A 27,278-nucleotide genomic window follows, 5' to 3' on the forward strand; every position below is an offset into this window, starting at 1 on the left:
AGAATTTTTTTCCATAGGCTACTTTTTTAGCAGATCATGAGACTCTCAAAATAGAATAAAAACAGTGAAGTTCAAACCAATTTGGTTAATAAAAGCTAGAAGTATGCATAATTGAGGATGGTTTAACTTTTCCTCTTTGTACACCTCAAAAACATCTGAAAAGATTTAACCTTCTCAAAAAAAATGCTCACCTTTGGGCTGAAACCAAGTAGAAAAAACTTCAGTTCCAAAGGAAGCATTTTTTAAAATTCTGAGTGAATTAAACAAGGCAATTGCCTGGAATCTGGTTGCATACAAAGCTACATTTAGCGCCCACACATGCTCTAGCTTTGGCTTCCTGCGCAGTCAGCACTGATAGTTATTATTCTATAAAATAAATGTTTGCCTCTCAGGGCGGTAAATCCTGAGACCACCTCAGAATCTTTAATGGACTTCATCTCTTAAGCAGAGGTACACAGCCTTCTTTTTCTTTTGGTGCAAGATTTAAGGGGTGGTGGAAAAAGATATTGCAATATTTCTCCACCTCCCAACCCAGTCCCATGTCTGATGGCAACTTTATTATATCCTCCATGGAAAGCAATTGATACCCTGTCAATAATGTGTGTTGTGTTTCCATTTCCTTGATATAAAATCTCACCAGCTTAAAAATAGTTTTGGGTTGTGGGGAAGGAAATAGAAGAATTACTACAACATAAATTATTAAATGAACACACTGATTGTGAGGCATGACTAGATATCAGTTACATTCATTTGTGAAAAAGTATGTCTTAGAATGGAGGAGACTAGAGTAGTTGTTGAATTGAATTAAACTGAAATAAAAGCGCTCCAAAGAATTAGAACTAGAAGGTATGAAGTCCCCCACCCTTCTATTTCTCTTAAGTTACATCAAAGATGGTAGCCATTATGCCACACCCTTTCCTAAGAGAATCTACTCCCACCGTTGGCCTCTACTGCATCCCCAATCACAACTGATTGGATTATGAGTGGACATTTGACACTGGGCCAATCACTTTTTTTTTTACCCTAGGTATTTGAAATCAGGACACTGAACACAACTAGCAATTAGCTGGGGAAGCCAAATTTCGAAAACATTAAAATCTGGATCAGGCTCTAGCCTGTTTGGCAGAGTGTCGGCCTGTGAACTGAAGGGCCCTGGGTTTGATTCTAGTGAAGGGCACCTACCTTGGTTGGTTGCAGGCTCAACTGGGATTCGTGTGGGAAGCAGCCAATTGATGTGTCTCTCTCACATTGATGTTTCTTTCTGTCTCTCCCCCTCCCTCCTACTCTCTCGAAAAATCAATGAAAAAAATATCCTCCAGGCAGGATTAACGAACAAACAAAAATCTGGGTCAGAGTCAAGCTCCTGGCCAATGTCATCACCTGTACGTGAAAGTTAGGGGAGAGCAGGGATACCCAGTGTGCACAGAGGAGCCTAGCACAGCCCACGCTTCCTTTGAAAGGTAGTGGGACAGCCTCAGTTCCCAGGTTTTTACATCCATGACCTGTTCCACTGGAAGGTTCTTCATTTGTTGCCCTTAGCCAATTTTAGCCTTAAAATTAACTCTTTTTTTTTCTAAAATAACTTGACCTTTTTTTTTCTTAAACAAAACAGTCCCATTTTCAATTCTCAAGCCATTATCAGTTGCCATTCTGGCCGCCCACTGCAATGTCATGTTCGTGAATGCCAGTGATATCTGCTACAATATTACATCGCAAGATCCAAACAATCAAGCAGAGCTCAATGACTTGCCTAAGGTTTTATCATCTAAGCCAGAGCTGGGTCCGAATCCAGGTTTTCTTTACCACCTAACGCAGCGAAGTGTGGTCCTTGTCTGCCTACTTCTGACCTAAAGCTGCACTCACTTGGAGGTAAATATTGGTTGTTCCCAAATTATCTTCCCAAAGTTTGTCGGTACACATTTTCTTACAGAAATAATATTTTTCATGGTGGCTGAATTTCAAGATTAGGCCTGTTTTACCTATCATGAATCTGACACCCTCTTTGTTTGTTAAGAAAATAGTGCAATACAATACTGTAGTATGATAGTTATTAAACAAAACAGTAAGTTAAATAAGAACTCTTTTTATGTATTTTGGAGGTTTGGTTTGAGGAAGAACAGATTTTATTGGAGGTTTTGTGCTGATTCCTTAGAGCAGGTCTGGGTATTTTCAAAGAGTTTTTAGGGTTCCAGGACACCAGCTCTGTTCATTATGCCTAACTATACCCCAAAAGTTAACACCATCAATAAAAAATCTGAACTGGCCGAAACCGGTTTGGCTCAGTGGATAGAGCGTCAGCCTGTGGACTGAAAGGTCCCAGGTTCGATTCCGATCAAGGGCATGTACCTGGGTTGCGGGCACATGCCCAGTAGGAGATGTGCAGGAGGCAGCTGATCGATGTTTCTCTCTCATCGATGTTTCTAGCTCTCTATCTCTCTCCCTTCCTCTCTGTAAAAAATCAATAATATATATATATATATATATAAAAAATCTGAACTGATAAGCCCCAAACTGTTATCAGCGGTTGCCTCTTGATGGTGAAGTTATTAGACTCTCCCTCCTTCATACATTTTTACAGTGTTTAAACTTTTCAAGCCACCATGCATTACTCTTTATAATCTGAATAAATATCCAAAAATCTTTTCAGTTTCCTCTTCCTGGATACTGTAGTCTTATCACAGTCTCCTGTACTTACGCACACAAGAAAGGAAGAAAGAAGGAGGAAGGGAGGGAAAGGAAGGAAGGGAAGGGAAGGGAAGGGAAGGGAAGGGAAGGGAAGGGAAGGGAAGGGAAGGGAAGGGAAGGGAAGGGAAGGGAAGGGAGAGGGAAAGGGAAAATGTTTAAATGTTTAACTAAACCACTCTAATACTTACTGACTTCCCCAGGCCATGATCTGCGTGAGTCTCCATTCTCTCTTTGGTTGTTTGACTGGGCACTTTTTCACGGGACACAGCTCTTACCACTCTTGGTCCTTCCAGACTCAAACAGATCTTTTTGCTTGGGGCTCCCAACCCAGTGTAATTTTTAAGTCATTTTTGGGAAGAAATGAACACATAGATATGCTCTAATTATTCATTCGAACCCACTGCTCCCCAAACAGATGTGATCGGGGCAGTCACCTAGCATGAAAGGCCCATTTCCTCATCAGTAGAATGGAAGCATCGGGTTCAGGTGAATCAAACTCCTCCCTCGCTCTTGGGAGTGGGGTGGCTCTTGGGGTACTGCTAAAATGAGCACTTTCAGAAGCCCCCAGGGGAGAATGAGATTGGTAAAAGGCTTTATTTGCATGGAGTTAGATTCCTTGGGTTGCAAACCCCATGACCCTTAAACTAGCCCTGAAAGAGGTGCAGCTGGAGATTCAGCAAAGCCAAAAGCAAGGCCAATGTCCAGAGCCTCCATTCCATGTTGCAGCCGGGTCTAGTTCAGCATCAGTTCATTAAAGTCCATAGTCCTTGGATCTCACAAGACCGTGAGCCCCATGGGCTCAGGGAAGAGCTCATCCCCTGCAGCAGAAGTCTCAAGAGGGCCAGAGGCCCAAGGGCCAAAGGCAAAGAGCAGGAGCTCCTTGGTTCAGAAGTTTAAATATTCAGGTTTTGCGCCCTTGCAATGGCCACACCTATTCTGGCCACTGACTCCCTCCCAGGTATGACTGACAGGCGGGTAGGCACCTTCCCACATCACTCAGGCCTCACTGAGCATGCATCCAAACTGCCTTTGTCCAGTCCCTTCCCCCAATCAATCAGCAGGGAGCAGACTTGGAGAGGGTTAAATTAGCAAAGCTGTATAAATGGCATGCCTATCTTATCCAGTCTTCCCTTTACTCCTTTCCTGTTAATAATAACCAGATTATTATAACGGTATCACAATGATCACTAAGATCCTCTCTCGATAAATAAATAAACAGGGCAGCAACTATTAAGGTAAGTGGAATAAGTAGTCAATATATTATCTTTTAGACATTTCCTGTAATGACACCGTATTCTCTCTCTCCTTCTCCCTCTCCCTTTCTCTCTCACACATGCATGCACACATGTACACACGCACACAAGTTGAAGACATCATGATTTTAATATGCACCATTCCTTATGTGCCACTAATAAAGAAAAATGCTGCCAGCTGAACCATGACATGCCACTGATGTATGATGCATCCGATTCAGAGATGTTAAACTGCAAAACACCATGGGTCCTAGAATCAATGAAATGTAGTGCTGGAGGTGCTGGGAGACCCCTACTTGTTACGTTAAACCCTACACATTATTGTCATTTGCTACAACCTACCCAGGCTACACTATCACATAGAGCAAAGTTCCTTCTTTTTTATATATATAGATTTTATTGATTTTTTACAGAGAGGGAGGGAGAGGGATAGAGAGTCAGAAACATCGGTCAGAGAGAAACATCGATCAGCTGCCTCCTGTACACCCCCTACTGGGGATGTGCCTGCAACCAAGGTTCATGCCCTTGACCAGAATCGAACCTGGGACCTTTCAGTCCGCAGGCCGACGCTCCATCCACTGAGCCAAACCGGTTAGGGTCAAAGTTCCTTCTTATTTCTCCATTTACATCCCACTTTCTATCTGCCAAGGGCTATTCACACCCTCACTCCGGGCTCCCAGAGCCTCAAGCTCCCACCTGATTCCCAAATGCCTCCAAAGCTTCCTGGAAGTATCTCTTACTCCTAACCATGATAACATGTACTTTTCTACCTCCCCTATCCCTTTGAAAATAACTCAGGCTGTTAAGTCTTATTAAGTGATTGGAATCAAATTTATGATGTAATTATAGCTAGCGTTTTTCATAGTGGGCAGTAAAATGTTCAGATATCAGATTTTCATCTAAATGTAGGCTTTCGTACAAAAGAAACCAATGTGCATTTATTGAGGAATAAAGAGGGTGGTATATGCAGAGGAAGAGTTTTGTTCCCTTCAACTCATTCTGCTTTGATCACTACGTATTGCCTCAAATATGTAAGCCTGGGTGGCCCTGCTGCCTTCTTACCACAGGGGCTACCAAAAGTCTGGGGAGAAACCTCACTTTCCTATGTCTCCTGCAGGAATGCAGAGGCAAAGTCTCAGAAATAAAGTCAATCCAAGCAGCTACCACGACCACCACAGCCGCTGCGGCTCCCTCCTTCTCTCCCTCCTCCGCTCCATCACTGCCATCATCATCCAAAATCCCCGGAATAAAAGTAATTCCTTTCCTCCGTATGTCTATACTTTAAATACGAATCTCATTTCAAGCGGTACCCTAATTTTGGAGCCTTATTTATTTTTACTTCTATATTAATTGGTGGTAGTAGATATACTTTGCCTTTTCTTTCCATAAGAATGGCATTCAGGAATGAGCTCTTTACACCTTTTTAGCACTTTTCTCCACTAAGAAAGTCCTTTCACTGGTACCTGAACCCACTGTGGACGGGAACAAAATCTGATTAGCTTCCTCTGCTGGGCAATCTGTCAAAGTGTATCGAAACCTTTAATATTATGTAGGAGCCTTAAGCCCAGAAGTTTCACATCTAAAAACCTTATTTTAGGGGGGGAAATTACAATAGACATAAAAAGTAATGTGTAAGAATCTTCACTGCAGTGCATTTTTTTAACATCTCACAATATGAATTCAGCTAGATAAATGCTAGTAATTTACATGATGGCTGTTAGGCAGCCATGATAGGTCATATTGTTCAAGAATACAATTGACATGGGGATGTTCATAGTAAGTTGCTCACCCCAAAACAACATACCAAGTGAAATGCCCACTGTTAGTCCAGGCTCACACGGCGTCGGGGTTAAGATGTGTGGAAACAAAGACATCTTAGTTCCCATCTTGGTTCCCACACCCAGTTCTGTCACTTGCTTCTTCTACAGATGTGGGTAAGTTATTCAGCCTCACAGAGCCTTCGTTTCCTCATCTGTCACTCAGAAATAATAACACCCACCTGTTAGGGTTTTTGTGAGGATTAATTTAAATAATGTACTAGTATGCAATAAATATAAATAATGTTGCGCCTACCTACATTGCCCCACACATAATAAGGGCTCCTTCATGGGTGCTCCACATAGATCATGTGTACATTCAGAGGTGTTGTTTTTTGTTTTTTTTACAGGTGACATAAATACAATTTGGTCAACTTAAACAAAGGGGAATTAATTGAAAACAAGGCAGAAAAGTTGGAGAACCAGTTTTGGAAATAGGCAGGAAGCAATTCCGCTTCAGGGACTAGAACGCAGGGATTACAGGGTTGGTCTGGTAGTGAAGCAGTCTGGTAGGGCGGTTGCTGCCAGGAATAAAGAATGCCAACCCCTTCACTCACCCAATTTCACACGCTCAAAAGTCCAAATCCCAGCAGAGCTCTTCCGTGGGCTGAGCTGGAGCCACTGTCCACCTTCCAGCTACAGGAAGCAGGAAAGGAACACTCTGGGTCTCTGGGGCACGAGCAGCTGGGTTTTCCATCCTAGCAAGTTTATACACAATGGCCTGGCCGGGTGGCTCTGTTGGTTGGCGCATCGTCCCCGACACCAAAAAGGTGGCTGTTTCAATTGCGGGTCAGGGCACATTCCTGGGTTGCATGTTCCATGCCCAGTCTGGGTGCATATGGGAGTCAACCGATTGATGTTTCTCTCTCACATCAATGTTTTTCTCTGTCTCCCCCTCCTCTTCCAATATCTCTCAAATAAATTAAGAAAGAAACAAAAACATATCATTGGGTGAGGATTTTAAAAAGTTTTTTAAAGATTATACACAATGATGGTAGGTTCACTCCCCCAAAGGAAATCAGAATTCAGGAGTAAAGGATGGTAGGCGCTGCCAGGTGGTCATACAAGGATAGATGTTCTTGCATGACATCAGCATGTGGTAATTTTGAAATAGGAGAAATAGAGTCCTAGCTGGTTTGGCTCAGTGAATAGAGCATCAGCCTGCAGACTGAAGGGTCCCAGGTTCGATTCCAGTCAAGGGCACATGCTTGGGTTGCAGGCTCGATCCCCAGTAGGGGATGTGCAGGAGGCAGCCGATCAATGATTCTCTCTCATCATTATGTTTCTATCTCTCCCTCTCCCTTCTTCTCTAAAAAATCAATAAAAATATTTTTTTAAAAAAAAGAAATAGGAGAAATAGAAATCAAATATTTTAAAAAGAAAATAAAAGAAAGCTCTTTTACATACATGTAACTATCACAAAAGCCCTGTGAGTAAAGCAAGACAAGAACTATTTTTATTTTACAGAGAAAAATTGAGGCTCAGGAATGATAAAAGACTAGCCCAAGGGCTCTGCACTTGGTCAGGGGCGGAACTGAAACAGTCCTGACTGGGTGTCTCAGGCTCATCCCCAGGCACCTACTGGAAATTGTCAGACATCTCCCAGGCTTCCCTGCTTCCCAGCCCTAAACCCCAAAGGACACCGGTGGTTGGTATTTCCCTTTCCTCTGACTCGCTAGTCCCCCTGCTGCTGTGAGTCCAAGCCCTGGGCTGAGGCTCTGCTGGGAGTCTGGGCAGCCTGCCTCCCTCACACTTGGGAGAATGAGAGGGTGGAGAAGCGAAGGCTGAGGCACCACTGGAGAAAGAAGTCAGGCTGGAAGATAAAAATGCAGAGGCCAATCGGGAGAGGAAGTGGTGTGGAGAATAGGCAGTAAGGAGACAGCAAGAATAATTTTAAAAAGAAAGTCAAAGAAGGAAAATTGTTAAATCAGCAGGAAGCGGCCCAATAACTACCAAGATCTCCCGCACCTGGCTGCAGAGGAAAACACTAAAGCCTCACAAAACGGCCACCCCTCTCTCTGGAATAAATCGCCTCGCATAATTTGACATGATATTGAACATCTACGTTACTGGGGGTTGTTTTCTGGTTTGTATCTCTCCTTTCAGCTTATAGAAGAGCCCACCAGAAAGACCAAACCAATTGCAAATTCCTAGACTCTACAAGAGACAATGACAGAGCCATAGTTCTAGGAAGATCCTATGTAGGAGTCATCTTACCTAATATATGCATCTTTCAGTTAGAGAAACCGAGACACAAAATTATAAATATGTCCATGCTACTTATTTGTTTTAAAACACTTAAAATAGAACTATCTTGATCAGAGATTAGCAAATCTTTTCTCAGAAGAGCCTTCTGGCAAGTATTCTTGGCATTGAGGGCCATATGGTCTCTGTCAGAGCTACTCAACTGTGCCACAGTAGAGCCAAAGCAGCCATAGATGATATATAAACAAATGGATATGGCTCTATTCCAATAAAACTTTATTTACAAAAACAGGGTGAGGGCCAGCCCTGGCCGGTATTCCCAGTGGTTAGAGCATCAGCTGGCACAAAAAAGGGTTGCAGGTTTGATCTCTGGCCACAATCAGAGCTCATGCAGGAGGCAACTAACCAATGTATCTCTCTCACAATGATCTCTCTCTCTCCCTTCCTTCCCTCCTTTCCACTCTCTCTGAAAAGCAATGGGAAAAAAAACCTCAGGTGAGGATTTAAAATAATTAAAATTAAAACAAATAAGAGAGTGAGGGCTGGACTTGGCCAGTAGGTTATTGTTTGTTGACACCTGATCTAGACCTTTTTCTTTCTTAAATACCATGGGATCATCCTAGAAAAACATAAGAGCAAATGGTAGGCATAGATTAAGTTTTCATAGGAATGATAATAATGGCTGTAATTTGTGGAGCACTTCCTATGTGGCTTTCCTCATTGAACGGCTCCACCAGTCCTGTGAGATGAATACTATTATACTCTCCTTTTTTTTTTCTTCAGAGAAGAAAATGAAAACACATGCAGGTCAAATAAGCTACCGATGGCCCAATGGTCATATAGCTGGAAGGTGGTAGTGTCAATATTTGAACCCAGATTTGTCTCATTTCGGAACTCATATCTTAACAGCTACACCAGGTTTTGGGTTGTTTGTTTTTTTGAAGGAATACCTAGAAGGCAAAATAGAAAATGATAACACGTACTAAGATTTAAGGAAGGCTAGTAGCTGGAGCCCACCCACCTCAGACACTGGGAAGCGAAAGGTCTCTAACTGTGAGAGGAATCCAGGCCTGAAGGGGAGAAGAGGACAGCTCTTGATGATTATCCTAAATATCTGAAGCCAAACCAGGGAAGACTTGAGGAAATGACTCACTGAACCCAGGAGAAAGAAAAACAGGCGAATGATGGCAGGAGAAAATGAGGATAATATAGCCTTACTGTTAAAGTGAGGGTTAGAAATCCACAGAGACCCAGAAAGGAAACACTGAAATGGCTGAGTTACATTCCTGAAACTAACATGCAATATTGTTTTATCAGACTCACGGCTTTTGGGGCCAAGAATGAGGCAGGAACAGATTTCTTCTTAGCAGAGACACCATCTCATGTTCTTTACTGTCCCCAGATTGTCTCCTCTGCTCCAGCCCTAAGGGGAAACCCTTCTATTCTTGAATCACAAAATTGGCTGTTCCTGACTCGGGTGCTGAGATTGGTGTGGCAAACAGATGTACTACGCTGCAGCCATTAAACATCTCCTAACATCTGTGGTGAGCCCATGGAAGGACTTTGAGCCATCCACTTTCCAGCTAAAAAGAAGCCTGATAGGAAAAGTTGGGGAATGCTTTCAAGCATGAATACCGTTGGCTTTCCTCTTAGTAGATTATTAGAAACAAAAACAAAACTATGAGGTAAGTAAATGTGGTCCTTGGCCTTTTTCTATCCATCGGTCAAATTGTCACTGAATCAACTTCTTAATGCAAAGCTCTGGTCATGCCCCTCCCATGCACACAACTCGCAAAGTGAGCACACAGCATTCGTAATGATGTTGTGAAACAGGCGCTTCCAGATATTGCTGGTGGGAGTGCAAAGTGGTACAGTCTCTAAGGACAGCATTTTGGCAATCTCTACCAAAACTGAAAATGCACATATCTTTGATCTAAGCCTTGACCCTATAGCTGTACTTGTATTTGCATGTATAAGATTATTTGCTGCAACACTAGTAGATAACAGATTAAATACACTTCTGCTCCTGGACACAATGTGGGTGGTCACAGCAGGTCAAAGCTCTTGCTGCAACAACTAAAAACAAATGGATAAATTGGGGGAGGAGGGAAGGGACATGTTAAAGACATCAAAGAGCTGTGGAGAATTAAATGAACTAAAGGTCCAAAGGGAAACACCCTTCTTAGGGCTGGGAAGACATAGGCATTCCAGGCTCTCAATCAAAAGCCTGGTAGCCCTAGTCGGTTTGGCTCAGTGGATACGTCGGCCTGTGGACCAAAGGGTCCCAGGTTCGATTCTGGTCAAGGACACGTACCTAGGTTGCAGGCTCCTCCCTGGCCCAGGCCCTGGTCAGGGCTCGTGCAGGAGGCAACCGATCAACGTGTTTCTCGCACATTGATGTTTCTCTCTGTCTTTCCCTCTCTCTTCCACTCTCCCTAAAAATCAATGGAAAAATATTCTTGGATGAGGATTAGCAAAACAAAACAAACAAACAAAAAAGCTCAAAAAGACACATACACACAAAAAAATGCCTGGTGGAACCATGTGTAGCTCTTGCTGGTTTGGCTCAGTGGATGGAGCGTCGCCTGAGGGTTGAAAGGTCCCGGGTTCGATTCAGGTCAAGGGCACATTCCTTGGGTTGTTGGCTCAGTCCCCAGTGGAGGGCGTGCAGGAGGCAGCCGATCAGTGATTCTCTCTCATCACTGATGTTTCTATTTCTCTCTCTCTCTCCCTCTCTCCCTCTCTGAAATCAATAAAAATATTTAAAAAAAAAAACAAAACATGTGTAAAGGACAAGGATAAAGCAGGGGTGGAGAGAATCTTCCTGAAACTGTAAACCCAGCCCACCTCAACTCAGCCTAGGATTGAATTGAGGTAGTTAGCCCTGGCCCTATCTGCCTGAAGAAGAAAAAGAGGATCCCTCTCTGCTGCAAGGTATCATTGCAAGTCTCCACACTTCTTCTATACACAATCCTTTAGTCAAAATGTAGTATGTATACAAATCAGCAGAGATGGTGACCAGTGATCCACAAAATAAAATCAACACAAGCCCACAGAGGACTGGGAGAACGAAGCTTTAATAGAAGCACAATGCAATAAATATGCCTAATATGTTTTTAAAAAAGAAGAAGAAATGATAAAGGATTTAAACAGAGAATTAGAATCTGCAAAATAAATGGATATTTTAAAAATGAAAAAATATAATTTCTAGATTGAAGAATTCACTGGGTGGGTTAAAGAGCAAACAGGACATAGTGAGTTCAAAGGCAGATCAATAGTAACTACTTTAATTGAACCACAGAAACTAAACCCAAAAGAAAGCTATGTCTAAATGTGAGACATACTCATACAGTACAATATACATGTAATGAAGTCCCAAAAGGAGGGGCGGGAGAGAGAATGGAGCAGAGCAAGTATTAAAAGTGTATGACTGAGACATTTCCAATAATGATGGGAGACAGAAACTCACCAATTCAAGAAGCTCAACAATCCCCAAATATAAAAAAATACAACCATACCTAGACACAGTTTAGAAATTGTTGAAAAACAAAAGACAATGGTAAATTTTTAAAAACAGCTAGTAGGGAAAAAATGCCCATTGTCTTAAGGAGAGCTACAATAAAATTGACAGCTAACTTTTCAAAAGAAACTATATGTGGCAGCCATGTAAGTGCACCCCTCATATCCTCCTTCAAGACATTCTGCTGCAGGGTGTATGTCTGATTGACAGCTGCTGCACTTTGGGATCCGCTGAGCTCTTCATGCCAAGTCACACTTTCTCTGGGAGGCTTCCAACCAAGGAATGAGCACAGTGGACGTACTAGAACCAGCCATCTAGGTAGATGCAGGATTTCTCTAACAGAAATGTCTGGCCAAGCATTTCTCACAACTGTTCTACAGTCTGAGGCTCTGCTAACCCAATCCTTTCTTTCTCTCTTTTTTTCACAAGTACCAGACTTTTTCTGGTTCTCTGAAGAGTCTTCCTACCTACTCCTGTCCTACTTTCATCTTTCACAAGCATTCTACACACACAAGCGCACGCATGCACACACACACACACACACTATGTAACTTCAGCAACAATGTAATGACATCTTTAAATTGGTAAAAGAAAAGAATTGCCAACCTGCAATTATATACCAGTGAAAATATTTCCTTCAAAGTACTAAAGGGAATTTTTTAGGCAGAAGGGAAATTTTCCCAGCTTGAAACACATAAAAATTGAGAGGGACTGAAAAGCGTATACACGTGAATAAGTATAAAAGAACTCTAACTGTTTGAAGCAGCAATAATAACATCTTTTGGAGTTTAGAACATATAACATCGTATAAAATATAGATGACAATAGCACAAAATGTAGGACAGGGGCAAATGAAGTAAAGTAATAAGATTATTATAGTTTTCAGTAAGTGTTTTGGCCAGGTGAGTTAAGGATCCATATTGAAATCTCTACAACAATGGTTCTCAACTAGGAAAAATTTTGCCATCGAGAGATATTTGGTAAATAAATAAATGTCACAGAGAGAGGTTGAGAGAGAGGGAGGGAGATTTTACAATATTTGGAGACATTTTTGTTTGTCACTATGAAGGAGATGTCAGAAATATCCTGTTGAAAAATACTAACGAAAAGACAGAAATTGTCAGAGTGGATGAAAAAATATGACCCAACTATATGCTGTTTCCATGAAACTTACTTAAAAATGTAATAATATAGGTAGGTTAAAAGTAAAAGGATAGATAAAGAGATTCTATGCAAACCCTAATCAAAAGAAAGCTGGCCCTGGCTTGTATGTTCAGTGGTTACAGCATCAGTCCACACCGAAGCACTACAGATTCAATTCCCAGGCAAGGGCATGTACCTGGGTTGCAGGGTTGATCCTCAGCCCTAGTCAGGGCTGTTGAAGAGGCAACCATTCGATGTGTCTCTCTATCAACGTTTCTCTTTCTTTCTCTCTCTCCCTCTCCCCTCATCCCCTCCCTCTTTTCGACTCTCTCTAAAATCATGGAAAAAATACCCTTGGGTGCATATTAACAAACAAAATAAAAAATCAAAATAAATAAAAGCATCTAAAAAAGAAGAAAGCTGGAGTGGTTGTGTTAATACCATACAAAGCATACTGTAGAGAAAAGTAATTTACTGGGAATAAAGAGTGGCATTACATAACGATGAAAGGATCATTTCACCAAGAGACATAGCAATCCTAATTATGTTTGTATCTTTAACAGAGCTCCAAAATTCATGAAGCAAAAACTGATGGAACTAAAGGTAGAAATAAACAAATCCACAATTATAGGTTGGAGACTTCAACTTGCCTCTCAGCAGTTGAGAGACTATATAGAAAAGCAGCAAGGATGCAGATGAACTGAACAACACCACCAACCAACTAGATCTCAATGAAGTTTTTAGGACATTCCACAACTGATAATAAAATACACATTATTTTCAAGTACATGTGGCACACTCATAAGATGGATCATATCCTCAGTCACATTTAAAAGAATTGAGATCATACACAGTATATTTTCTGACTATAGTGGAATTAAAGTAGAAATAATGATAGAAAGATAAAATTTCCAAACACTTGGAAATTAAACAACACCCTTATAAATAATTCATGCATCAAAGAAGTCTCAAGGGAAGTTAGAAAATATTCTAAACTGAACAAAAATGAAAATATAACATAAAATTGTGTGATAATTTAAAGCAGTGCTTAGATGGAAATTCATAGCATTGAATGTTTATAGAAAGGCCTTTCATTTTTATTTTTTTAAATATATTTTTATTGATTTCAGAGAGGAAAAGAAAGGAAGAGAGAGATAGAAACATCAGTGATGAGATAGAATCATTGATTGGCTGCCTCCTGCACAGCCTCACCAGAGATCAAGCCTGGGCTCGAGACCACAACCTGGGCATGTGCCCTCAACAGGAATTGAACTGTGACCTCCTGGTTCATAGGTCCACACTCAAATACTGAGCCACACTGGCTGGGCAGCAAGGACTTTTTAAAAGTAGGAAAAGAAGAGGAAAACACATCTAATGCAAGCAGAAGGAGAGAAATCATAAAGATAAAGGCAGAAGTCAATACAATTGAAAAGAGGAAAATAGAGAAAGTCAAGACAACTAAATCTTGTTTTGTAAAAAGATCAATAAAATACAAATTAACTTATAGCAAAACTGACATTAAAAGAAAGAAGACATAAATTACTGATATCAGAAATGAAAGAGAACATATCACTATAGACCCTGCATACAGTAAAGGGTAAAGTGATACGGTGAGAAACTCTACAACACACAAATTTCACAACTTAGATGAAATGGACCAATTCTTCAAAAACCACGAACAACAAAACTCATTCATAATGAAATAGACAACATAAATAGTTCAAAACTATTAAAGAAGTTTAATTCATAGTTTAAGGTCTTCTGGAAAAAAAAATTTTTTCCAGCATTTCTTTAGGTTTGTAGTGGGAAGCTTTCGAGGTATCTTAGCCCACTGGATTGCAAGCCTTGAAACTCTTAGTTGATTCTTTTAAGCCAGTTTGAGTTAAGTTTTCTGTTACCTAAAGACAGACTTCCAACATATCACAGTTTTTTGGAGTTCAAAATAACGTTGTAGTTGTTGAGTGTCTAAATACAATATTGAGAGACCCAGAGTAGTAATTATAGAAAGACTGGCAGTAGTAGCAGTGGTAGTAGTGGTAATAATAGTGACAGAGTAACAGTAATAGCAGTAGTAACAGTAATAGGAGTAAATGTGGTGAAGATATACTATGCACTTCCCTGTGGCACTCTGTAAAAATAGTTGCACATACAATATGAAAACACAGTTTTGTAGATGAGAAAACCGAAGTACTGACGTTAAGTAAAAGAGTAAAAACAGCCCTGACCTGTTTGGCTCAGTGGATAGAGCGTTGGCCTGCAGACTGAAGGGTCCCGGGTTCGATTCCGGTCAAGGGCATGTGCCTTGGTTGCGGGCACATCCCCGGTGGGGGATGTGCAGGAGGCAGCTGATCGATGTTTCTAACTATCCTTCTCCCTTCCTCTCTGTAAAAAATCAATAAAATATATTTTTTTAAAAAGAGTAAAAACACAGTGGCATGAGTATCAAGTGCACTTTTTTAAAACATATATTTTTATTGATTTCAGAGAGGAAGGGAGAGGGAGAGAGAGATAGAAACCTCAATGATGAGAGAGAACCATGGATTGGCTGCTTCCTGCACACCCCCTACTGGGGATCGAGCCCACAACCCGGGCATGTACCTTTCATTGGAATCAAATCTGGGACCCTTCAGTCCGCAGGCGGGCACTCTATCCACTGAGCCAAACCAGCGAGGGCTCAAGTGCGCTTTTATGAAGAATGATTTTCTTCCCAGCCTACTGTTTGGTTGGGATCCTCCTGCTCTGGCATAAAATGGGACCAAAAAATTGTCTATTTTTTCCCCACAAAAAGATCCCACCAAGACAGGGATGGTAGTTCTCCAGCTGGGCCCCACCTTTTTCAACAATTAGACCATAAATCCTTCATCTGTACTTGCTGGAGGCCCCCAGTGCCTTCTGAAACACACACACACACACACACACACACACACACACACACACACACACACACGAGCAGTGAATGGATTCAGAGTGCCTGAGAAAGCTCCCAGTTGAACAGGAGAAATGATGAGATGGTCCGTCTTCAGGCTGATATAACAATTATCTTCAAAAAGAATATGCGTGTTTACCGTGTTTGCCTATTGAAGTAAGACTCTGAAAGGGCTGCTACACAGTGTTTAGCAATATGCCCATAAACCCTTGTTAATTTCAAGTAACTACTTTCCAATAATTTCCTGAAAGTTGAAAGAAAAAATTACATGCAAGTTAATTGAAAAAATGAACTGATGAGCACCATTTATTTCTACACTTTCTCAATTCTAATGAGGCAATGGTCCAAGAAACCACATTCTTGTGCTTGTAAACCAGCTGCCAACATGAATGTGATTCCTCAGCTATGAGAAAATGTCTTTTGAACGGTGCAGGTTGGTTAATATTGGAAATTCTTATGTACTGTGGGAGATAACAATATTTGCCCTGATAAGGACCAGTAGTTTTTTCTTCCTTTTTATCTGAACTTGTCAAAAACCAGTCATGTCATTTTGCATTTTTTCCCCTTTTCTCCCTCTTGCCCTTGCTCTCTTTGGGATATATGCCAATAACATGTTTTCCTGAAATGGTGGTGAATATAATTCAGTATTGACATCTCCTGTGCTAAATAAAATCTTGAGATTTAGGAGAACTCACTTGGGAGTAATAAATAAAAGTTATAATAGTTGTGGAGCAGCTGCAAAGCAAGAATATAGTAACTGTGCCAATGCAAGTGTCCAGTTTTCTGACGTTGAAATCTCTGACTGTAAATCAATACACTGGTGTTAAGATTTATAATTCAAATGGGAAGAAGATGGATAAAAAGAAAGAAAGGAGAGAGAGAAGAAGGGATGAAGAAAGGAAAGAAGAAAGAGTGGGAGGGAGGGAGAAGAGGCGAGAAGGAGGGAAGAAGAAAATCAAGTTGCAAGTCAGGTGCTTGGGGGAGAGCCAACTTTACATAACAAAAAGAAAATTTAGCCATCGTTGGCATTTCCAGCTACCTGTTGGTTACTGTTTGGAGAGAATCGTTGACAGGTGGAAATTTAACTCTCAGCAAAAATGGTTTAGTCTATGAGTGCAGTTAGCTCTAGGCCTGGGGTATGGATGGTTCTCAGTAACTATTTGGTAAATAAAAAACTAACAGTAAATGTGTGAGTTTCTTTTTGGATGTTACTAAGATTGAAGCCTACAGATGTTTAACGAATTGCCCCAAATCATACAGAAAATCTTAGGTGCCTAATGTATAGTAGATGGAAAGTGTAACAACAGTCACCCATTAGGACCTAAGAGATCTGGAATCTGGCTGGGAGTCTGTTTTGTAATTGTACCTCCTGGGTCTCTAGATTGCAGAAGGCAGGGAGTCATCTACATTGTTTTCTGCTTGTACCTCCAATGCCTAGCTTAGTATGCAATACAGACTAGATACTCAATATGTATTTAAATACTTGTCACTTTCTCATCTGTTTAATTTACTTTCCCCATATGAGAAATGATGAGGTTGGCACCAAGGCTTTCTGAGTGCCCCTTCCAGTTCTATGCCTCAGTAAGAGAGGACATCTGCTCCCAGTCCCCCTTGCACCCCCCATGTTCCAACTTCCGCTGCTCACGTTGTATGGGAAGGCAGATACAGGTGGGTGAAGTTACAAAATCCTTTCTCCAGTGTTAGACCATCAATCCCCCTGAGCTCTTATTGCCACAAGAAAAACCACAAAAATGCAGCCTTAATTGAAAACAGTGAACCAATCAATTACTTCATTGTCTATTTTGTAAAATAAATTCCAGCATCACCACAGACCTCCCAATCACCCAACCTCAGCAGCCAAAGATTTGCAAACTTACATGTTAGGCGGTTCCAGCCACTCTTCCCTTGAGAAGTCACGTGGCATTCTTTCCCCAGATCTTCTGGGGGTGCCCAACAGCAACAAACATCCTAGGAAAAAACAGCAGCAGCCATGCTCCATGTCTCATAGGACGGTGTCCTTGAGAGAGACTAATTCTCCCACACCCCCCTCCTTTCGTGACTCCCTCCCCAAGTAAGAAAATTGGTAGCAAACACTGAAGCACATGAGGAGAATTCCACGGAATTGGCAGCAGGGCTTCCTGTTTGTCCAGAGAGAGAGGAAACGTACTTACTCAGAAGACCATGTATTTCCTCCCTTGGAGATGCCTTTCCTGAGGGACAGCCCAGGCAGTGACTATAGGATTACGTAACGTATCCTCAGGAGGGTCCCAGTCAGGAAGCCAAGAACTCCAATTTGACCTCGGACAGACTGTGTGACTTGGGAAAAGTCACCTTCCTCTCTGAGTTTCACACTCATCCAGGTTAAAACTTCTTTTCCCTTTTAAGTAGTTATGAGATTCCTTCTTAAAAAATATTTCATTTATGCCCTAGCCTATTTGGTTGAGTAGATAGAGTGTTGGCCTGCAGACCAAAGGTGTCCCGGGTTTGATTCCGGTCAAGGGCATGTACCTTGGTTGCAGGCTCCTCCCCGGCCCAGGCCCTGGTCAGGGTGTGTGCAGGAGGCAATGAATCAATGTTTCTCTCACATCAATATTTCTTTATGTCTTTCCCTCTCTCTTCCATTCTCTCTAAAAATCAATGGAAAAATATCCTCAGGTGAGGATTAAAAAATATTTTTTTATTCTAAAAATAATACCTAATATTGTCAAAATGTTTTAAAATACCGTAAATTAAAAGAACAAGTAACATTCATAATCCTACCACTCAAAGATAATCACATCAACATTTTTGTGTATTTCTTTTGCTGAGACTGTTGTGGATCTTTTAACATCACTGAATGTATATCTCCCAGTGAGGGGCGCTCCTTCAATGACACTCGGCGGCATGTACTTGTGCCAACAGTGCTGTCCATATGCGAGGAAGTTGAGATAACCCCTTTGGTAACTAATTCCCTATAGACTGTGGCAATCTTTTGAATGCCTTTGGCAATAAGGTATATGAGGCTGATGTGAATATTGTAAAAGTCATGTGAAGACAAATCACATGACTAGAAGAATGATCAAGCTGGGTACCTACATTTGTTGTTTGTTTACCGCCATCACCATCACTATTACTATACAGGTTAAAGACCATTTTTTTTATCTTTCTCTGGAGTTTCCCATTTTTTTGTTTTGTTTTGTTAGTCCTCACCCAAGGATATTTTTTTCCATTGATTTTTAGAAAGAGTGGAAAGGAAGCAGAGAGGGGAGGGAAGAGAGAGAGAAAGAGGGAAGCATGAGTGTGAGAGAGACACATCGATTGGTTGCCTCCCACATGTGCCCCAACCGAGGCCAGAGATGAAACCTACAAGCCAGGTACATGCCCTTGACCAAGAATCCAACCTGTGACCCTTCCCATTAAGTGCATGAGCCAGTGCTCTAACCACTGAAAGCACTGGCCAGGGCAAGCTTCCCAAGTTTTTGATGCCTAAATATACAGAAGGAGAGGAATAAATTTCATTATTTTAGAGCAACATTTCCAAGATCGTGTTCTATGGCACTGAAGGTGTTGGGGAAAAGAGTTCTGTAGTCAAAAGAGTTTGGGAAAAGCTACACACTTGATTTGCTCCCTTCAAGACTCACAGTGCATATTTAAGGGCTCTGAGATTTCTCTGCAAAGAAAACCACTTAATTTAAATTAACTGTATTTTCCAAACTTATTTGAATTCAAGACTCTTACTTGGGAATACCAAATCAGTTTGCCCATCCATCAGTCATGACAGACAGTATAGTTTGATGGACAAGTATGCAGACTCCTATGGGCTTATAGCTTAACTTCTTTGAACCTCAGGCTCCTCCTCTGCAAGATAAAGATTCAAACTTTATCTACATCACAGGACTACTCTAAACACTAAATAAAATAAAACATGTAAAGAGCTTAGACCAGTGACGAGCACATAGCAAGTGTTCAAATAAATGGAAGCACTTATTATTTATTAGTTGGAATAGATGGGATGAGGAGGGGAGGATAAAGATGGATACAATTTGTGGAGGAGAGAAGGGTAGGTAATAAGGGCAATAATTCCTCTTACCCAAGATAGCAAGTTTTTACCTGGACACAGGACATCCATTTTTGGCACTAAGGCAATTCAGATTCTAGAGAAGCCCTCCCAGTGCGGAACATTTAAAAAGATGATTCTAAAATATACAATTTATATTTTAAACACATGAATAAATTAGTGGGGAAAAGAGAAAATAACAAGAAAGCACACATCCAAAGAAGACGGCGAGCACGGGAAGCCCCCTTCACTGGGTCATTTACAAGTCTCCAGGAGCTGACAATTTGGGTTGAACGGCCTATACTCAGGTGGCAAAAGGCAGATCCTGAGACCACTGCAATTGGGAGGTTGTGTTGTAGATCACTGTATAATTCAGGAGCTCCCAGAAAGACCATGAGGTCAGTAGATGAGTTGAAAAAAATATGTATAAAGAAATGGGTGGTTGGAACACTTGGATGTCTCAGCTCTACTCTAGATGGAGCTGAATAAGAGAAAAAGTTCTCCCCTCATGATTCCTAACTGACCCTGAGTTCACCCTCAAACAGGTTTGGAGCTAGAACTTAACACCGTCTAAGCAACCCCAGGTTGATGGCACCATAAAACATCTGACAGAAGCAAAAAACAATCTTTGCCTGAAGAACTCACTTAAAGACAGGCTTCAAAGCTGCCCCATAGACATTTGAGTACACAATTTAAAAAGTCTCTAAGCATATTTGAAACAGATTATCATTAATAAATTGCAGAATCAGCCCCAGACAGAGAGCAGAGGGTATAATTACCAGATACCAATTATGAAATGAATTTAAAGAACTATCTATACAAAAGCATTTAATGTATCAACATTAATGAGTCAAAGTGGAAAATAAAGTGTCTTAAAATAAAAATAATTAATAATTAACATTTGAAACTCAAAGGAAAGTTTAAGCATTGGTTTAGACCAGGGGTGGGCAAACTTTTTGACTCGAGGGCCACAATGGGTTCTTAAACTGGACCGGAGGGCTGGAACAAAAGCATGGATGGAGTGTTTGTGTGAACTAATATAAATTCAAAGTAAACATCATTACATAAAAGGGTACGGCCTTTTTTTTTTTTTTTTTAGTTTTATTCATTTCAAATGGGCCAGATCCGGCCCACTGGCCGTAGTTTGCCCACGGCAGGTTTAGACACAGATGAAGGGAAAATTAGTGACCTGGAAAATAGACCTGAAAAAAATTACACAGAATGAAGCACTGCATTTGAAGGAGAGATCAACAAATCCACCACCATAGTGTGAGATTTTAATATACCTTTCCCAGTAATTGATAAGTAAAGCAAATAAAAAATTGCCACCACATAATTGACCAGTTTGAAAAGAGGGTGTCACCAACTGCCATTTATTCAGCTCTTAGTGTGAAGTCTTTTACCTGGTTTTTCCTCTGTAACAGCTAGCTTCAAATAACTCTGAGGGAAAGATATTTTAAACCATTCAAACCTTACTTCCTATAAGAAGTCTTTCTACAAGACTCTCCTGCAACTGGACTTCAGTAAGAGTCATGCCTTCTGGTTCTTAAGTTTGCCACTTTGCAAAATTCCTGTTATTTCTTTTCTTTTTATCCAACTTCTAATCTAATACATGCACATAATTAAAATTTTGCAAAGTCCCTAACCCTCCACCCCCCAAAAAAGAAGAAAATTAAAATGACCCATTAGCCCATTATCTATAGATATAAAAGCCTAAGGGACCATTTTTGACCTTTCGACCAGTAGCTATGACGCTCACTGACCACCAGGGGGCAGGAGCTCAATGCATAGGCATGGAAACATGGAACAGACTGATGAATCTCAGAGGGAAGTGGGAGGGAGTGAAGCATAGTAACCTCCATCTTGTATAAAACTGCTCTTTGAAACTCTCTGCTATTGTTAGCTAGTCCCTAGTCCTGTAAACTCTATCATTATAAACTCTGTCACTTTAAGACAGTCTGTTATTCTATAAAATGACTTTGTTTTTAGTTCAAATAATAGAAAAAGATAAACTTAACTGTCTGACCCAACAGGAGGAGGGCAGGAAGAGATTAACCAAAGATCTTATATGCATACTAGAGGCCCAGTGCCCAGATTTGTGTGCCAGTGGGGTTCCTCTGCCCGGCCTGCGGGGGTCAGGCTGAAACCAGCAGTCTGACATCCCCTGAGGGGTCCCGGATTGCGAGAGGTCCGGTTATAGACCAGGCCGAAGGACCCCACTGGTACACAAATCCGTGCACAGGGCCTCTGGTTTACAAATAAGCATGATTAGTATTTTAATGTAGTCTTTTTAGGTTTTTTTTTAATGTGTCATTTCATTCTTTTGTTTAGCACCTACCATGTGCCTCACTATTCTAGCACTTGGGCAACAGTAGTGAACAGTACATTTGCTGTCCTCATGGCACTTACATTTTTTTCTTTATTTTCATTTATGTAAATCTGGATACTTTGATTTAAAAACAAATGAGGTGAAAAACCAAATGAGACCATCAGCTAGCAATTATTCATATTATTCATGTATCTGTTATTTCCCACTGATGAACCTGTTCCTCAGTGAGGGACCAGATGGCAGTAATCACAGTCTTCTTTAGTACCCAACAGAGTATCTGCTTACAGAAGGCACTTAACAAAGTTATGTGGATCCAAAAGTTGAGAGAGTCAAAGGAATCAGGGAAAAGGCAAGAGGCAATTGGGATCATGGGTCTTTCTCATCTTTGGGCAGGCCCTGGTATTGGCAAACCAGCTCTCTGCACAGGGGCCGGAGAAGCACTGATTTGTAGTATTTGCTGATTTCCATGGTGTAAATACTACCATGTGGCCAATTTCAAAATTCCAATGTTACATCATTAAACATGGAGTTTAGAAAATGCACTCGTTGTTGACTCACATGAGCTGTTACAAACCAGCTTCAGCACTGCCTGGACCTGCTAGAACCCTAATATCCTTTGGCCTCAGGTGGTACCCCGGAGAACGGGACCTTCTCTCAGGAGGACAAGAGGGGCACAGGGAGAGAAGGTGGGGATGCCAGAGACCAGCCGCACCAACTCCTCCTTCTGGTCTAATCTGCTTTCATTGTCAGAATCCTGTCCTAATCTCCAGGTAAGCAGGTAGTTGCCTAGAACAAATGCAAGACATACTATGCACAAGGCTGGGGTGTTGCATGGGATACAGAAAATACAAAAAGTTGTGATCCCCACTCTCCACCAGCTCACCATGTAGTGAAGGAGAGGATCAGAAAGGTTGCTAAGTGATTCTTTTTGAAAACATGATAGAGAAAATGAACTCTCTCTGAGATATGAGTTAGGATGCAGTATAGTGAGGGGTCTCATGTCAGACAAATGGCTCTCCCTATTATTAGTTCTATGATTTTAAGCAATTCATTAGTAACTTTATGTCCTTACTAGTATCTTATAGGTTGTTATGAGAATTAAGTAAGTTAATGCATAGAAAGTCATCATGCAGTGCTCCTACTAGATGTTAGGACTACAGGGCAATGCAATCCTTATACAGCCATTTGCAAGCTTCCCGCCACAGGAGAACAAAGACCAGGAAAACTCGCTGGACACCAGGAGTCAGACCATATAAGGAATGGAAACTGTCCTAAAGGCACCTGATCGCACACCTGCATTCCGTCCGCATTCCAAGCCCAGCAGCTCAGCCCCCAGACCCACTTACAAGAGCTTCCCGCCAGTGACTGCATGTAAGGATGAAACTCCAGCTCCCGGGTGCTGCCATCATCAACCCAATGTCCTCTTGGCTCGGTGCTGCCATCATCAACCCAATGTCCTCTTGGCTCGGTGCCTTGCAGCCCTTCCCTTTGGATATCCCATCCCCCACCCCGTTAACTAGATTCGATTTTTCTTTTTCCACCGTCTGAGATGGCTATTCAGCCTGGCCGCCTACCACCATGTTAACCTTTCACTAGCGTTAAAGCAATACTGCTATCAACAGTATTTGTAATAGCATATGAATAAAGACAACCACACAGAGAAGGCGGGCTATGTCATGACTAGCCAGCAATCTGGTTTTATCAGAATCTGGATGATTAATGGAAGAGAAGATTATACAATTATTTGGAGAGGGCATTGAGAGCCAAGCTGGGGAGTTTGCACTTGATTTCATAAATGATAAAGAACCAGTAAAGATTTAGTGACATAATCTGAGTTGCATTTTGGGAATATCAAGCGTGAATGATTGCCAATTTCACAGACAGTTTTGGTAGTTTCTGCTGAGATCTGAAAAGATAAAGGCGATGGTGTGTGTGGCCACAGCACCTGGCCAGTCAGGACTTTGCCTTCCTTCTAGAGATGATTTACCTACAAAACAGGCAGCATATATTTTTCTGAAGCAATGCGAAGTCTTCTTCTTCCTTTCTCCCCTTGCTATATTTTGGCTCAGAGTCGCTTTATGTAAACAACCTTTGAAAACATCCCAAACCAACTCATTCCAGTGAGTCTAAGAGTTATCTAGGAATGAGAGGGATATATTAAGGCTCATTGAGATAAGCCTGCCTCCACATCAAGGTCTGTAATATCTTTGCCCAAGTTTTGCGGGGGAGAAACCAGGTCACTAACACTAACTTTTCACATTTCTGATTATCTTATGTAAGAGGCAACGTGGGGTGGTTTTTTTTTTTTTAAGTTTGTTGACACATGAAGCAAATAAGCTGTTGGAGAAGTCTGTTGCAAAACTGGAAACAAAACGTATCTCAAATAGTTTACAACTGCTGGGAATCGGGGTTGGGAGGTGGCCCAAAAATTCCTGCTTCCTGCCGAAAGCACATTCAGCTCAGTGGGATACGTTTGTCTGGTTGTGATATGTAAATGATCTCCGTTGTGTATTTACCCTTTAAGTTTTCACCGATTCCTGTTATTTCAGACCACTTACACCCACACAACTATGGTTACTTGGAATCCTTAACTGGAATCCATCAAGAGTAATTGGATTGGTATGCCATCTTTTGTTGATAATTGGAAACTTTTGGACACAACACAAGAAGTTAACAGATTTCCCTGAATTTAGCAATATGTTTGATGAGTTATAGCAACAATTTTCTGCACATTCCTCGCTGGAACTCAAGGACTTTGTGACTACTGCACAAGTCTAGCCCTAATGGTCTCCAGAATATTATTCATAAACAGAAACAAGTTTCTTGCCTCATGAATTATTCATAGACCTCATTGAGACCCCCAGATTGCACAACATCTACTCAAAGGGCCTTTCTCTTATTGAACTACAATCGGGCCGCAGGGCAAAGATAAAGGTTTCCACCGCAGAGCAAATTAAATGCCCCCTTGCAATTTATCACGTGTACTGATTTAAACTGGAGGGTCCACTGGGATGTTAAATATTTTCCACATCTGATTATAACAAATGAAAGGAGAAACACAGATGGAGATGATTGATTGTGCTTTGGATAAATTTGGAAAACCAAGGAGACTTTATTCTTCAATATACCATATTTTTCTCCCCTAAATACCTAATGAAAGAGATATTTCTCTAAATCTATCAAATCATAACTAGTCAGTCAAGCCCGTGGCTCGGTGGTTGAGTGTCGACCTATGAATCAGGAGGTCAGAGGTCACAGTTCGATTCCCGGTCAGGGCACAGGCCCAGGTTGTGGGCTCTATCCCCAGTGTGGGGTGTGCAGGAGGCAGCCAATCATGATTCTCTCTCATCATTGATGTTTCTATCTCTCTCTCCCTCTCCCTTCCTCTCTGAAATCAATAAAAAAATATATATATTTTTAAAAACTAGTCAGTCAAGATGAGGAGGCAAATTTGAGTTACACACATAAAAACAAAAATCTAATTAAACAGTAAGGATAAACACAATAAAAACCTTCTTAAAAATACCCCCAATATTGGGTATACATCAGAGAATACAAACTTATGTAATGAAAACATGGTGGAGGAATTGTGCATATAATGTGAAGTAACAGCATTCTCAATATGAGATGAGGTCAGTGAAAGCCAGAAAGGTGAAAACTGTACTTAGGTCTTGAGTAGGGCCATAACTTAGTGGAAGGGAGGAACCATCATTAGTCCAGACGAGAGAGAGTTTGGGACTGACAGCCAAGAGACAAAGCTTCCAGCCAGTCTTGCTTTGCCTCTAACAAGCTGTGTGATATTGGGTTACTCACTTATCCTTTCTGAACCTCAGTTTCCTTCTCAATAAAATGAGGAGGCCAGGGCACACGATCTTTAATCTCTCTACCCATGCTAAAATTTAACTTCTTTCCCTCTCCCCCTTTCCTCACATTTCTTTTTTGTTTGTTTGTTTAAAGTATTACAGATAGTAGTACATATGTCTCCTTTTTTCCCCCCATTGATCTTCCCCTGGCCTCCCTTACCCCCCTTACATTTCTTAAAAATCAATGTTTTTAAGAAAATCAAGAGTGTATCATTAATAGGATTTTATATTGCAAGCTGTGTGCAAACAAATGGCTTCATTCATTCCTGCATTTTATTCGTTCTTTCAATCATTTAACAAAAATTGATTTCAAAACCAAATGCCTACTGTAAAAAACTAGTTACTGTACTATCCCACAAAAGCCTTCCATATAAGGTATAAGAGTGAACAAAATAAATTATCTGTCTTCAAAGAGTTTATACTCTGGTAATGGAGACAGACACATAAACAGATCATTTTAATAAAAGGTTGAAGTAAGCACAGAAAGCTTTGAGAGGATACGAAAGGAATATCTTCTCATCTGGAATTGGGAAGGCTTCTTAGAGGAGGCAACGCCTGAGCTAGAGAATGAGTAGGGGTTGGCTATTCTAAGTAGAGAAGACCAACTTATAGAAGAGTAGAAGTAGGAAGAATTACAAGCTGTTAGGAGTTGCCAGAATGTACAGCACAAGGTGATGCCAGCATAGGAGGGAAGTAAGAACTGGATAGTGGCCTGGAGCGCCTTGTAAAGGAGCTTCATTCTACGCCACGGATCAATGCTTTTCAAAGAAGCCTAAGGGCAAATTCACCAGAATTACCTGAGACTCTTGTTTTTAAAAATATGATTTGTGGTCTTAACCTAGGTCTACAAATTCAGGATCGCTAGGGATAAGGTCTGGGGTTCTATATTTTAAAAGAAGTATTCCAAGTAGAAGAAGGTAAAGGGAGGATAAATGGTGACGGAAGGAGACTTCACTTGGGGTAGTAAACACAATATACAGATGATGCATTGTAACCTGTATAATTTTATTAACCAATGTCACCCCAATTAGTTCAATAAAAAAGAACTATCCCAATACTTTAGATTAAATGTAAAGTTTGAGAATAGTTTGTAAATGTTTTTATAACCATCATTTTTATTTCATTTCCATTATAATCCTCTAAGTTATAAGAGTTGGAATTCAAAGCAAGATTTCATTCCCTAGAGAACTGATGAGCACAAGATGGATATTAAATGCTGAATAAATATTGGGATAGATATATGGGTAACTATCTCATCAACAGACAATAAAACGGGGATGTGGGTGCCAGAAATGTTTCAAAACAGGGAATTAATCTCCACAGCAAGGCAGACTATCAAGGCTGTAAACTGAAGTATAAGATCAGCTATAATAAATACTAGAAGTTGAAAACATCTCCTCAAGTCCCTGTTTCTAGTCTATAAAGTGGGAATAATAAAATCTTTCCAAGGACTGTGTAGAGTCCCTGTTTGCAAATTAATAGGTCAGCCTGCCACAGTTTC

At 41.0% G+C, this 27,278-nt stretch overlaps 1 long non-coding RNA gene across 1 annotated transcript; it reads right to left on the reverse strand.

Annotated features, from left to right (window-relative positions):
* Positions 1 to 5,212: 5,212 nt before the first annotated feature.
* Positions 5,213 to 17,632, reverse strand: LOC132214538 (uncharacterized). The gene is made up of 3 exons (XR_009448306.1): positions 17,427 to 17,632; positions 6,313 to 6,667; positions 5,213 to 5,916 (listed from the first exon to the last, which is right to left on the reverse strand). It is a non-coding gene; the product is annotated as an uncharacterized LOC132214538 (long non-coding RNA).
* Positions 17,633 to 27,278: the final 9,646 nt, after the last annotated feature.

Source organism: Myotis daubentonii, chromosome 13 (genome assembly GCF_963259705.1).
Source record: "Myotis daubentonii chromosome 13, mMyoDau2.1, whole genome shotgun sequence".
NCBI lineage: Eukaryota > Metazoa > Chordata > Mammalia > Chiroptera > Vespertilionidae > Myotis > Myotis daubentonii.